The following is a 13405-nucleotide window of genomic DNA, read 5'->3' on the forward strand; positions in this document are numbered from 1 at the left end:
TCTTTTATAAATTCAGAATTATGTTACCAGCCCCACAGTTTTAGAATATTTTCATCACCCTCGCCCAAATCTCCATTCCCATCAGCAATCACTCCCCATTTCCCCTCACAATTCCCCCCTATTTCTAGCCTTATGTAATTACTAATATGTATATTCTGTGTCTCAGTAGTAAAGAGGCATATATGAAGATAGAAGATTAAACATCAAAGAAACCCTGGAAAGGATGCTGCCTTTGTACAGGTTGTGAAACTGAGGATTCAAAGTAATTTTAATTAAATTCCCAGGCAAAGAGAAGCTCTAAGTAACACCTGAGTTAAAAATGAATGATGCTGGAGCCTGGTCCCGGTGGCTCACGCCTGTAATCCTAGCCACTCAGGAGGCTGAGATCTGAGGTTCGAGGTCAGAAGCCAGCCAGGGCAGGAAAGTCTGTGAGACTCTTATCTCCAGTTAACACAAAAGGCTGAAAGTGAAGCTTGTGTGTCAAGTGGAGAGCTTTGAGCAAAAAAGCTCAGGGACACTGCCTAGGCCCTGAGTTCAAGCTCCAAGAAACACATGCCCATGTGCATGTGCATATAGACACACATGAGTAATTGATGCTGGGGGCTTGTAGCTTACTCCTGCAAATCTAGCTACACCAGAGGCTGGGATATAAGAATCTCAGTTCATAGCCAGCCTAGGCGAGTTTCTCTCTCTCTCTCTCTCTCTCTCTCTCTCTCTCTCTCTCTCTCCTCTCTCTCTCTCTCTCTCTTTGTCTCTCTCTCTGTCTCTCTCTCTCTTTTTTGCCAGTCCTGGGGCTTGAACTCAAGGCCTGAGCACTGTCCCTGGCTTCTTTTTTGCTCAAGGCTAGCACTCTGCCACCTGAGCCACAGCGCCACTTCTGGTCTTTTCTATATACGTGGTGCTGAGGAATTGAACCCAGGGCTTCACGTATATGAGGCAAGCACTCTTGCCACTAGGCCATATTCCCAGCCCTAGGTGAGATTCTTATCTCCAGCAAAAAGTGAGAAGTGGAGCTGTGGCTCAAGTGGTAGAGTACCAGCTTTGTGGAAAAAGCCAAGCAAGAACTTGAGGCCCTGAGTTCAAATCCCAGTCCTAGTGCCAAAAACAGAACAAAACAAAGCAAAAAAGCAAAGAAAGTACTTCATCCTTTCCTTTCCCTATGGTCAGCAGAGGATGTAATTATTAGGAGGTGGTAGAAGAATCTTATCTTGAATGCTTATCTGATCTAGAAACCTTGTGCTCACTAACCTCAGCTGACCACAGAAAGGAGTCAGTGCAGTAGGCCTCAGACTACGACCCTTAGAAGGGCCTGCTCATAAGGCTGGCCTTTGGCTGGCATCTGGGAACTTGGCTCTTGGGACTATTCCCAGCCAAATGATTCGAGTGGCACACTGTGCCTAGACTGGTTTGTGCAAGCAATGTGGTTTATGCTGAACACCTGCCTTCCTTCTGGGAGTCTGGCATTTTGGTAATGTGCTAGGCAGAGACTGCTTATGCAATTAGTCACCAACAAAAACTTTGGGCACTGAGTCTCTAATGGGCTTCCATAGCAGAAAACAGTTCCCATGTGTTGCTACATTTTCATTGCTGAGGGAGAGTGCCCTCTGTGTAACCTTTCATAAGGGAAAGAGCACATAAAGCCTGTACATGGAGTGCTCCAGGCCCCACCTGTGTCTTTTTTCCTTTTGAGCCAGCTGTGTACTCGTACTGCACCATTACAATAACTGGCAACATGAATAAAACAATATGCTTAGTGCTGTGAGTCTAGCAAATCACTAAACCTGTGGGCAGTCTTGGAAGTCTCTCACATAAGATACTTATTCACGTAGTCACAATGAACCCCCATGTTCAGTGAATGTTCTGTGACATGGAAAGTGCAGTTTGAACTTCAAGTATAGAATTTTGCCACACTCCCTTGAACAGCCACTGTAGCCCATTCAAAATTCCAAACATAGCTGTAAGTGAAAAATTCATTATGTAACAAATGAGGTCTAACTATGTGCCAAGTATGGTGGTTTCAGGCTGGGGACAAGCCACGAAACACTCAAATTATGACTCTAACCTCTACTAACCACTAAATTCTCCATGAAGAACCATCTCACTGGACTTCAAGAGAAAACCTTTTATTGAATCATTCTCCTTTCTAAGGGTATGCCATTATATTGGAAGTGATAGAACCCTCATTAAGATGAAATGTTTAGGGCCAAGGATGTAGCTCAATAGTGGAACACTTACTTAGCTGTGAACAGCTCTGAGTTCTAGCCCCAGCAACCCAAAAGAATATGTTTATCCTATTTTCTAGGCTGTCAATCAGTACTGCCACTTATTATATTGTCTCCATGAAGTTCATAACTTGAAATTGATTAATGAAAATCCTGATTCTGTAAAGCACCATTCAGGGCCCTATTTTTTGCCTCTATGGTTGTATACATGGACTAACAGGTAAAGGAACAAGTATGCTTGATTTAAATTCTGTGAGTGTATGTGCACTGTTATTTATGCGGAAATAATATGGCTAGTTCTACTTTACCACATTGAATTCTTTATAACAACTCAGAACACTATTTACCCAAATACTCATTTACAGTAAGAGCATTCACCTCCATATTTCCCCCCACACTATTGAGCAATACTACAATCCTGCCAAGCTTCACAGTACCCAAAAAGGTACAGGCCAGTCAAGAAGATCTACAAGGTAGTATGATGAATAGCTTCAGGGGAGATATAAAAGTGTGACATGCTGTCTTCCCTCTTTCAGATGCATCACCATTATCCAACCCTGCCGTTAATGTCTGTGTCTACTGGAAACCATGACAAGCCTTTCAAGTTCCAACTGCTTCCCCACTCAGTTTTAATATCTTTTCCACCACTCACTGCCATATCCTATGCATCAAAGACACCCCATGCCTCTCAACTTGTCTGGAAAACTTCCTATGAGGAATCAGAATACAAAGAGAAGCAGTATTTAACTTTCACTGTTATGAATCGGTTATAATACTTTGTGTGATTGGATGGGTATTACTAGAAAAACAGCTATTGTAGTTTTCTTGATGCAACAAAACACTCTAGAATAGGTCAGGATTTTCCTTCAGGTTAATCCAAGAATGGTGTGCCCCACCCCAGAAAAGGGTAATGTCTGTTGTGCCACTGTTGCATTGATGAATCTGACCTAAGTATGATATATCAGCTTACTTATAAAACTAAGGTACAAACACTAACAAGTATTACCTCAGACCTCCCCCAGCTCCATCTTCAAGCACACTCTCATTCCCACATTGTTTTCCCAATACCCCTATCAACTATTCCAATTGCTGCTGACATTGATTCCAACTCACATGGGTTTGTTCTTTCTTCTTTTAATTTCCCTGGTACAGTGTGTCTAGTTTGATGTCTCAGTTTGATGCACCTAGCCTTCTTTGATTCAGAATAACTGTTACTAATTTCCCTTCCTTCTTAGCCATTATTTTTCCTACATTGCGTTCAGCTCAGCTGTTCTCTAGTTTGGGTATCCCAAGATGCTTTGGAGAAAAAACTGCTTCTATCTTGGGCACAATGTAATCAAGTGGGACTTATCCCTGGGAGGAACAACTGGTTCAATATATACAATCAATGAATGTGGCACACAAAATTAACAGGATCAAGTCTAAATTTCATATGACACACTGAGCACTGGTAGCTCACTTGTGTTTGTCATCCTAGTTACTCAGGAGGGTGGCATCTGAGGATTGCAGCTCAAAGCCAGCTCAGGCAGGAAAATTCATGAGACTCTTATCTACAGTTAACCACCATAAAGCCAAAAGTGGGACTGTGGCTCAAGTAGCAGAGCACTAGCTTTGAGCCAAAAAGCTAAGGGACAATGGCCATATTCTGACTTTAAACCCTAGTACCAACACATTCTCTCTCTCTCTCTCTCTCTCTCTCTCTCTCTCTCTCTCATGACAATCTTGATAGATGAAGAAAAAACATTTAAAGCATTCTGCATTTATTCCTGATTTAAAACCCCCATCAAATTAGGTAAAGAGGAAAAGTACATCAACATAATAAAGGCTGCACACAACTGAGCCCAGAACTGAAATTATACTCAACAGTAAAAACAGTAAAGCTTTAGCTCTAAAACTAGGAATAGCTGGGAATGTAGCTTAGTGGTAGAGTGGTTGCCTAGCATGCATGAAGCCCTGGGTTCAATTCCTCAGTTGCACATAAACAAAAAAGGCTGGAAGTGGTGCTGTGGCTCAACTGTGGAGTAATAGCCTTGAGCAAAAAAAGCTCAAGGACAGTGCCCAGGCCCTGAGTTCAAGCCCCAGGACCAGCAAAAAACAAAACAAAACCAAAAAAACTGCACTAAAAACAGGATTACTTACTCTCACCATTTTTCACATGATACTGGACATCTTAACCAGTACATATCCTATGGACAAGAAAACGAAACAAGAGACATTCAACGTGGAACAGAAGCAACAGAATTTTCTGTTTACACATGACATGGTTTCACATGTGAAAAGCCTCTAAAGAATGCACTAAAAAGCTGATGGAACTAGCAACTAAATTCAGTAAAATCACAGGATAGGAAATCATCATAAAGAATCGGTTGTATGTTTATACACTAACAATGAAGTATCTAAAAAATAAGAATCTCATTTACATTAGCATAAAAAGAATACCTAAAAATAACCTAACAAAGGGGAGGAAGATAAGAAAACTGTGAAAAATATATAAAGGAATTGAATATACAAAGGAATAAGATTTTTTTGTTGATGAATTAGAAGAATTGATATTAATAAATTGGCCATACTACCCTAAGGGATTTACAGGTTTACACAATTTCTACCAAATTGCCAATGCATTTTTTCCATATTAGGGATGTTCAACTAGTAAAGATGTACAGATGTTCCAAAATCTGAAAAATTCCAACACCTGAAATACTTCTGACCCCAAGCATTTCAGACTAGACATACTCAGCCTGTATGAAGACATCAAAGTGAGGGCTTGAGGGAATGGCTCAGGTGCCAAAGTGTAAGACCGTGAGTTCAAACCCTAGTACCTCCAAAAAATAGACATCAAATTGTACAACTGAAATACATACTATTTTTCATTTGTCAATTAGGCTTCAGTGAAATTACACCAAACTAAAAATTGGAAAAAAAATTAAAATGAAACACATAGGTACATTCAGTATTTATAAATCTCTCCTTCTAGAACTTATCCTTTAAGAATCTGAATTAAGGGGGCTGGCAATGTGGTTTAGCGGTAGAGTGCTTGCCTATCATGCATGAAGCCCTGGGTTTGAGTCTTCACCACCATATATACAGAAAGGGCCGGAAGTGGTGCTGTAGCTCAAGCCCCAGGACTGGCAAAAAACCAAACAAACCAAAAAAACAAAGAATCTGAATTAACTATTGTGCAGCATTTTTTCCACCTACACAGTGATGCCAGATTTTTTTTTAAAGTAACACATTTTATCAAAAAGATTTTGTTTGCTTGTTTGTTTTTTTCCAGTCCTGGGGCTTGAACTAAGGGCCTGAGCACTGTCCCTGGCTTCATTTTTGCTCAAGGCTAGCACTCTACCTCTGGAGCCTCAGCGCCACTTCTGGCCTTTTCTGTTTATGTGGTGCTGAGGAATTGAACCCAGGGCTTCATGCATGCTAGGCAAGCACTCTACCACTAAGCCATATTCCCAGCCCCTCAGAAAGATTTTAAAAGAAGTATTCAAGCAATCAATATTTCTACAGCTAAATATTAATCTTGGAGTAAATCTCTCCCTTGAACAGTAGTTTTTGAGCATAGATTTGAAGAGACATCTTTTATTTTACTATTAATAGAAGTTATTTCCTAAGAGAAATTTCAAATGTTAGAAAAGAATATTTTAAGTTTAAATATCTACAAGACTCCCTGTCATAAATCAACAGTATTTTATTCAACAGAGAAAGAAATGAACAGATCTAATAGGCAGAAAATCAGTAAAGACATAATTCAACTAAATATTATCAATCAGTTGGACATAAGACTATCTTCAGCACAGGAGAATATACATTTCTGTCAAACTGACATGGAAGAGTCACCAAGATAGAGGAAACAAGAGATATTTTTTTAGTTGTTGTGGTTGCTGTTTTTGTTTTCTTTTCTTTTTTCCTTGTTAATTTGTATTTGGGAGGGTAAGAGGGGCACTGAAAAGGGTGGGGAACAAAGGGTGAACAAATATAACAGTGGTACTTACTAGACACTATGTGGAAAATGAACTACATCTTGTGGGTTGGGGACAGGAAGGAAAAACTAGTAGAGAGCAAATAAAAGAAGAATTGTACTCATTACCTGATTCATGTAACTGTACTCTTCTGTATATCAACTCTACAGTAGCAATTTAAAAAAGAACATATTCTGGTCCATAAAACACACCTTAAGTTTTTTTTTTTTTGCCAGTTCTGGGCCTTGGACTCAGGGTCTGAGCACTGTCCCTGGCTTCTTTTTTGCTCAAGGCTAGCACTCTACCACTTGAGCCACAGCTCCACTTCTGGCTTTTTCTATATATATGGTGCTGAGGAATTGAACCCAGGGCTTCATGCATGCTAGGCAAGCACTCTATGGCTAAGCCACATTGCCAGCCCCACATCTTAAACTTTAAAAAGTATAGAAATAATAATTGTACTACTTCTTTTCTGAGATCACAGATCAGTAACAGAGTACATGGTGAGTGTGCATGCCTATAGTTCCAGCTACTCAGGAGGTTTAGGCAGGGGCTCAAGGGCTCAAAGTCAGTATAAACAACCAAGCACGATTCTATTTCTTAATGAAAAAATAAATCAATAATCGAAAAACAGACAATTTCAAAGTATGTGGGTGTAAAATAACTCATATATCAAAGAAGAAATTTTAAATCTTTTGAGCCAAAGAATCACAGACCTGAAATCGCAGAGAAAGCGTGAGTACCCCGCGAAAGATATTCTCACTCGCGCCCACAGAGCAGCTTCTGGAAGGTAGCCCTTCCCCCACCGCCAGAGCAAAGCGCCATCTTTGCCACTGGCATAGGGTCAGACCAGATTGGAACTAAAGCGGGCCTGGGGAAAGCGAGGACAAAGGAGCCATCTTTGAAAAGGGCAAGAGGGCCCGACCAGTGAGAGCCAGCTCCACCCAGGAGAACGCCCCCTGCCCAGGCGGGAGCATCCTGGGCCTCCGCTTAGCCAGAGGTGCGCCGCCCTGCCCGCTGGAATTCCTAAATTTAAGGTGAAAGTGGCGAGCAACTACCGGCGGCACAGAAACACCAGATGGGGGAACAAACAGTTCCTGAGACAGTTAAACGGTCCCGTCACAGAGGAAGCCCAATTCCCAGCCCAAAACAGAGCTGCATTCCATAGCCATCTCCATCAAGGAAGCCCCCCCCCCCCCCGCCGCCCAGGAGGGAGGAATCTCCCCAAGGCAAGCAACTCTCAGCCGAGTAAAACAGGCCAGAGGCGCCCCGCCTTGCTGAGTCCACAGCCTATTCAAAGCCAGGTGTTAAAGGCTGCGGTCCCACGGCAGACAGAGGAGCCACAGTTCCTGAGACTGCTAACGTCCCCATCTACAGAGGACGCCCAAGGCCTACCTGCAACCTGTGCGAACCACAGAGACCCAGGATTGCACCAACAGGGGAGAAGGGTCAGAACAGATCCACCTTCTGCAACTGAAAGCAAGTCAAACCAGCCAATCAGGAAAATAGACTGCAGACCATTGCAAGGAAACCAGAGACTGGGGAAAGACCACCCAAACAAGGAGGACTCCACTTTTTTTTTTCCTTTTCAAACATTTTTTAAACTAAGGAAATGGAAAAACCTCCCATGCTCCTGGATTGGGAGGATTAATATAATCAAAATGGCAATATTGCCAAAGGCTATCTACAAATTCAATGCAATACCTATTAATATCCCAACACCATTTTTTGATGAAATAGAGGAAGCAATCCAGAAATTCATATGGAAAAATAAAAGACCTAAAATAGCAAAAACAATCCTAAGCAGAAAGAACAGTGCTGGAGGAATTACAATACCCAACTTCAAGTGCTATTATAAAGCTATAGTAATAAAAAACAGCTTGGTATTGGCACCGGAACAGGCCTGAAGACCAATAGAACAGAATTGAAGACCCGGAAATGAACCCACAGAACTATGCCTACTTAATCTTTGATAAAGGGGCTAAAACAATAGTATGGAAGAAAGATAGCCTCTTTAACAAGTGGTGCTGGCAAAACTGGCTCAACACATGCAACAAACTAAAACTAGATCCTTATATATCACCCTGCACCAAAACCAATTCCAAATGGATTAAAGACCTCGAAATCAAAACAGACACCCTGAAAACACTAAAGGAAGGAGTAGGAGAAACACTTGGGCTCCTTGGCGCAGGGCAGAACTTCCTTAACAAAGAACGAGAAAGGCTACAAATCAAAGAAAGGTTGGACAAATGGAACTGCATCAAACTGCAGAGCTTCTGCATGGCAAAGGACATAGCTCGCAAGATAAACAGAAAGCACACAGACTGGGAGAAGATCTTTACCGGCCATTCAACAAACAAAGGCCTCATATCTAAAATATATGCAGAACTAAAAAAATTACCTTCCTCCAAAACAAAACCGCAAAAAAACAATAGCCCCCTCATCAAGTGGGCTAAAGACTTACAAAGAGACTTCTCTGATGAGGAAATGAGAATGGCCAAAAGACATATGAAAAAGTGCTCTACATCACTGGCCATAAAAGAAATGCAAATCAAAACAACATTGAGATTCCATCTCACCCCAGTAAGAATGTCATATATCAAGAAAACTAACAATAACAATTGTTGGCGGGATGTGGCCGAAAGGAAACCCTACTTCGTTGTTGGTGGGAATGTAAACTGGTTCAGCCACTCTGGCAAGCAGTATGGAGATTCCTCAGAAGGCTAAATATAGAACTCCCCTATGACCCAGCAGCCCCACTTTTGGGTAACTATCCAAAAGACCACAAACAAAATCACAGTAAAGCCACCAGCACAACAATGTTCATCCCAGCACAGTTTGTCATAGCTAGAATCTGGAACCAACCCAGATGCCCCTCAGTAGACGAATGGATCAGGAAAATGTGGTACATATACACAATGGAATTTTATGCCTGTATCAGAAAGAATGACATTGCCCCATTTGTAAGGAAATGGAAGGACTTGGAAAAAATTATACTAAGTGAAGTAAGCCAGACCCAAAGAAACATGGACTCTATGGTCTCCCTTATTGGGAATAATTAGCACAGTTTTAGGCAAGTCACAGCAGAGGATCACAAGAGCCTAATAGCTATATCCTTATGATGACATAAGATGATGCTAAGTGAAATGAACTCCATGTTATGGAAATTATTGTTATATCACAGTTGTAACTACTTTCAACATCCCATGTGTATCTGTAGCTTCTACTATTGATGATGTTCTTGTATCACCTTCCTGTGGTTGTACCTACACTATCTGTGTAATCTTATCTGAGTATATTGGAAATCGTGTATACTGGTATTGGAACTAGGAAATTGAAAGGGAATACCAAAATTGAGAGACACAGGGTAAAAAAAGAGAAACAACTACAAAAGCAATACTTGCAAAACTGTTTAGTGTAAGTGAACTGAACACCTCAGGGGGGGAAAGTGTAAGGGGGAGGGGGGAGGGGGGTATGAGGGACAAGGTAACAAACAGTACAAGAAATGTATCCAATGCCTAACGTATGAAACTGTAACCTCTCTGTACATCAGTTTGATAATAAAAACTTAAAATAATTTTTTTTTAATTTTTTTCACTTCTGAAACGTCGTTGGATTTTTTTTTGTTTTTGATTTTAACCTGTTTGTTTTATCAAGTCTTTTTTGTTTGTTTGTTTTGGTTGTTTGTTTTTCTGGTTTTTTTCTTTTTGTTTTTTCTTTTTTAAATAATTTTTCTCTGTTTTGTGCATCTGTCTTCCAGTATTTTTACTTAATTCTCTCTTTGCATTGTCTTTCTTTAAAAATTACTTTCCTCTGAATAACACCTCCACTCTTTTCTGCTAACTCTCCATTGTCTATCATTTTAACCTTGTTCTCTCTACTGATTCTACTCTTCTCCACATTTCCATGTCACTGAAACTTAACAAAAATCACCCCCCCAATACATTTTACTCTATTCTCTTTACTACCTCTAACTTGCCCTCCTGACTTACTGCCTGGACCTCCAGGATCCATTAACTCCTGGTTACTGGATAGAGAGTATTCCCGCTTAATCCGAGTGAAACAAAGGGGTTCATAGAGAAAGCCAGTCCTAAAAGAACTTAATTTAAGAACAAGAATTGCTTATAGGGTTGTAACAGTTAATAAGTAACTAATGAATACAGGGCCCAGGATCGGTTGTTATATTGAAATTGTATTCTTTAGGAACACCAAATATAATTTTAGAGACAGGTATACAAGGTATCTGTATATAATTGTGAGCTTATAAGATTTACACAACAGTGCTTGGTAAAGTCGGCTTTGGGTCTTAAATGGTGCTCACAGGTGCTTGTAGATTGGCATTCCCAATCCAAATGGGCAGAAGAAACACAAGAAAGATGGCAAACAAGAAGTATTTAGAACCACAAACCGACCAGACCAGAATAGGACATCCCACTGACATATTGTGATCAAAACAGGAGCAGTAGAGTACAAGGAAAGAATCCTTAAACCTGTTAGGGTGAAGAAAACAATCACATATAAAGGAAAAGCAATCAGAATTACTCCAGACTTCTCAGCAGAGACCATGAAAGCAAGGAGAGCCTGGAATGAGGTGTACCAAACACTAAATAAAAATAATTACCAACCAAGAATTCTGTACCCAGCCAAATGTTCATTCATAGCCGAAGGTCAAATAAAAGTCTTCCACAGTAAGGAAAAACTGAAACAATATATCTACACCAAACCAGCTTTACAGAAAATCCTCAAAGATGTACTATACAGGGAAAATAATCAAGATCCCAATACAGACAGAGAAATGTACTATACAGGGAAAATAATCAAGATCCGAATACAGACAGAGAAATGAACCCTAAATAGTTAACATCAGATCAAGAAACGGGAAGACACAGCTTTTACCAAGATAGTGATAATGGAAGGAACAAATGATCATCTCTCAATTCTATCTCTGAACATTAATGGACTTAATTCTCTAATCAAATGACATAGGCTCATAATTTGGATCAAAAATCAAGACCCATCTCTCTGCTGCCTCCAAGAGACACATCTATCCAGCAAAAGTAAACATCTTCTAAAAGTGAAAGGCTGGAATCAAATCTATCAAGCAAATGGCCCCCATAAGCAGGCTGGAGTTGCAATCCTAGTATCAGACAAAATTGACTTCAAATTAAAAAAGGTAAGAAGAGACAAAGAAGGCTACTACATACTAGTAAAGGGATCTCTCCTACAGGAAGATATAACCATTCTAAATATCTACACACCCAATGCAGGAGCACCCAACTTCATCAAATAAACACTACTGACTTGAAAAACACTCATATACCCAAACACATTGATAGTTGGGGACTATAACACTCCACTGTCACCTCTGGACAGATCAACACGCCAAAAACTGAACAAAGACCCCACAGATCCTATTAATTGCATAGACCAACTAGACTTAACCGACATCTACAGAATATTCCACCCAGCAACAACAGAATACACATTCTTCTCTGCAGCACATGGAACATTCTCCAAAATAGATCACATCTTTTTTTTTTTTTTTTTTTTGCCAGTCCTGGGCCTTGGACTCAGGGCCTGAGCACTGGCCCTGGCTTCTTCTCGCTCAAGGCTAGCACTCTGCCACTTAAGCCACAGCGCCGCTTCTGGCCGTTTTCTGTATATGTGGTGCTGGGGAATCGAACCTAGGGCCTCGTGTATCCGAGGCAGGCACTCTTGCCGCTAGGCTATATCCCCAGCCCCAAAATAGATCACATCTTAAGGCACAAAGAAAATCTGTACAAATTCAGAAGTATCAAAACCATTCCCTGCATTCTCTCAGACCACATGGAATAAAATTAGAGCTCAACTCAAACAGCCACCACAGAAAATCCTACAATTCATTGAGACTAAACAACACACTGGGTCATTGAAGAAATTAAATCGGATATTTAAATGTTTATGGAATTCAACCAAGATGAGAATACAAAGTACCAGCTCCTTTGGGACACAGCAAAGGCAGTACTCAGAGGAAAATTAATATGTCTGAGTGCATACACCAACAAACTGGAGAAACAGCAACTCAATGATTTAGGGAAGCACCTTAATTTCCTTGAAAGAGAACAACAAGCCAAAGCCCAAGTCAATAGATGGAAGCAAATAATTAAAATCAAATCAGAATTAAATCAATTAGAGATGAAAAAAGCCATCGAAAGAATCACAAAAACAATGAGTTGGTTCTTTGAAAAAATCAACAAGACCCCCCTGGCAAACCTGAGCAACAAACGAAGGCAGCAGACTCAAATAAACAAGATAAGAGATGAAACAGGTAACATCACCACAGAAATAACTGAAGTTCAGAAAATAATAAGGGACTATTTTGCAAACCTTTATGCCAACAAATTCGAGAACTTGGAAGAAATGGATGATTTCCTGGAAAAAATTCATATCCCCAAACTTAACCATGAAGATTTAAACCTTCTAAACAGACCCATATCTAGTATTGAAATAGAAACGGCAATAAATTATCTCCCATCCAAGAAAAGCCCAGGTCCAGACGGATTCACTGCAGAATTCTACAAGGCCTTCAAAACAGATCTCACACCAATATTTCTCAAACTCTTCAATGAAATTGAAAGAGAACGTTCACTACCAGACACATTCTATGAAGCCAGTATAACCCTCATCCCCAAACCAGGCAGGGACTCATCATGGAAAGAGGACTATAGACTGATTTCCCTGATGAACATAGACGCAAAAATTCTCAATAAAATTCTGGCCAATCGACTACAACAGGTTATCAAAAAAATCATACTCCATGGTCAAACTGGATTCATTCCAGGGATGCAAAGTTGGTTTAATATACGCAAGTCAATTAATGTAATCCACCACATCAACCGGAGCAAGGTAAAGAAACACATGATTTTATCTCTGGATGCGGAAAAAGCATTCAATAAAATCCAGCAGCCATTTATGCTAAAAGCCCTGGAAAAACTGGGATTCCAGGGAACATTCCTGAATATAATCAACGCAGGTTATGACAAACCAACAGCAAGCATAACTCTAAATGGTGAAAAACTAAAGCCATTCCCTTTAAAATCAGGAACAAGGCAGGGGTGTCCACTCTCTCCCCTGCTCTTCAACATAGTACTAGAATTCCTAGCCAGAGCAATTAGGCAAGAAGAAAATATAAAGGGGATCCAAATAGGAAAAGATGAAGTTAAACTTTCTCTCTTCGCAGATGAC

Source organism: Perognathus longimembris, chromosome 28 (assembly GCF_023159225.1).
Source record: "Perognathus longimembris pacificus isolate PPM17 chromosome 28, ASM2315922v1, whole genome shotgun sequence".
NCBI lineage: Eukaryota > Metazoa > Chordata > Mammalia > Rodentia > Heteromyidae > Perognathus > Perognathus longimembris.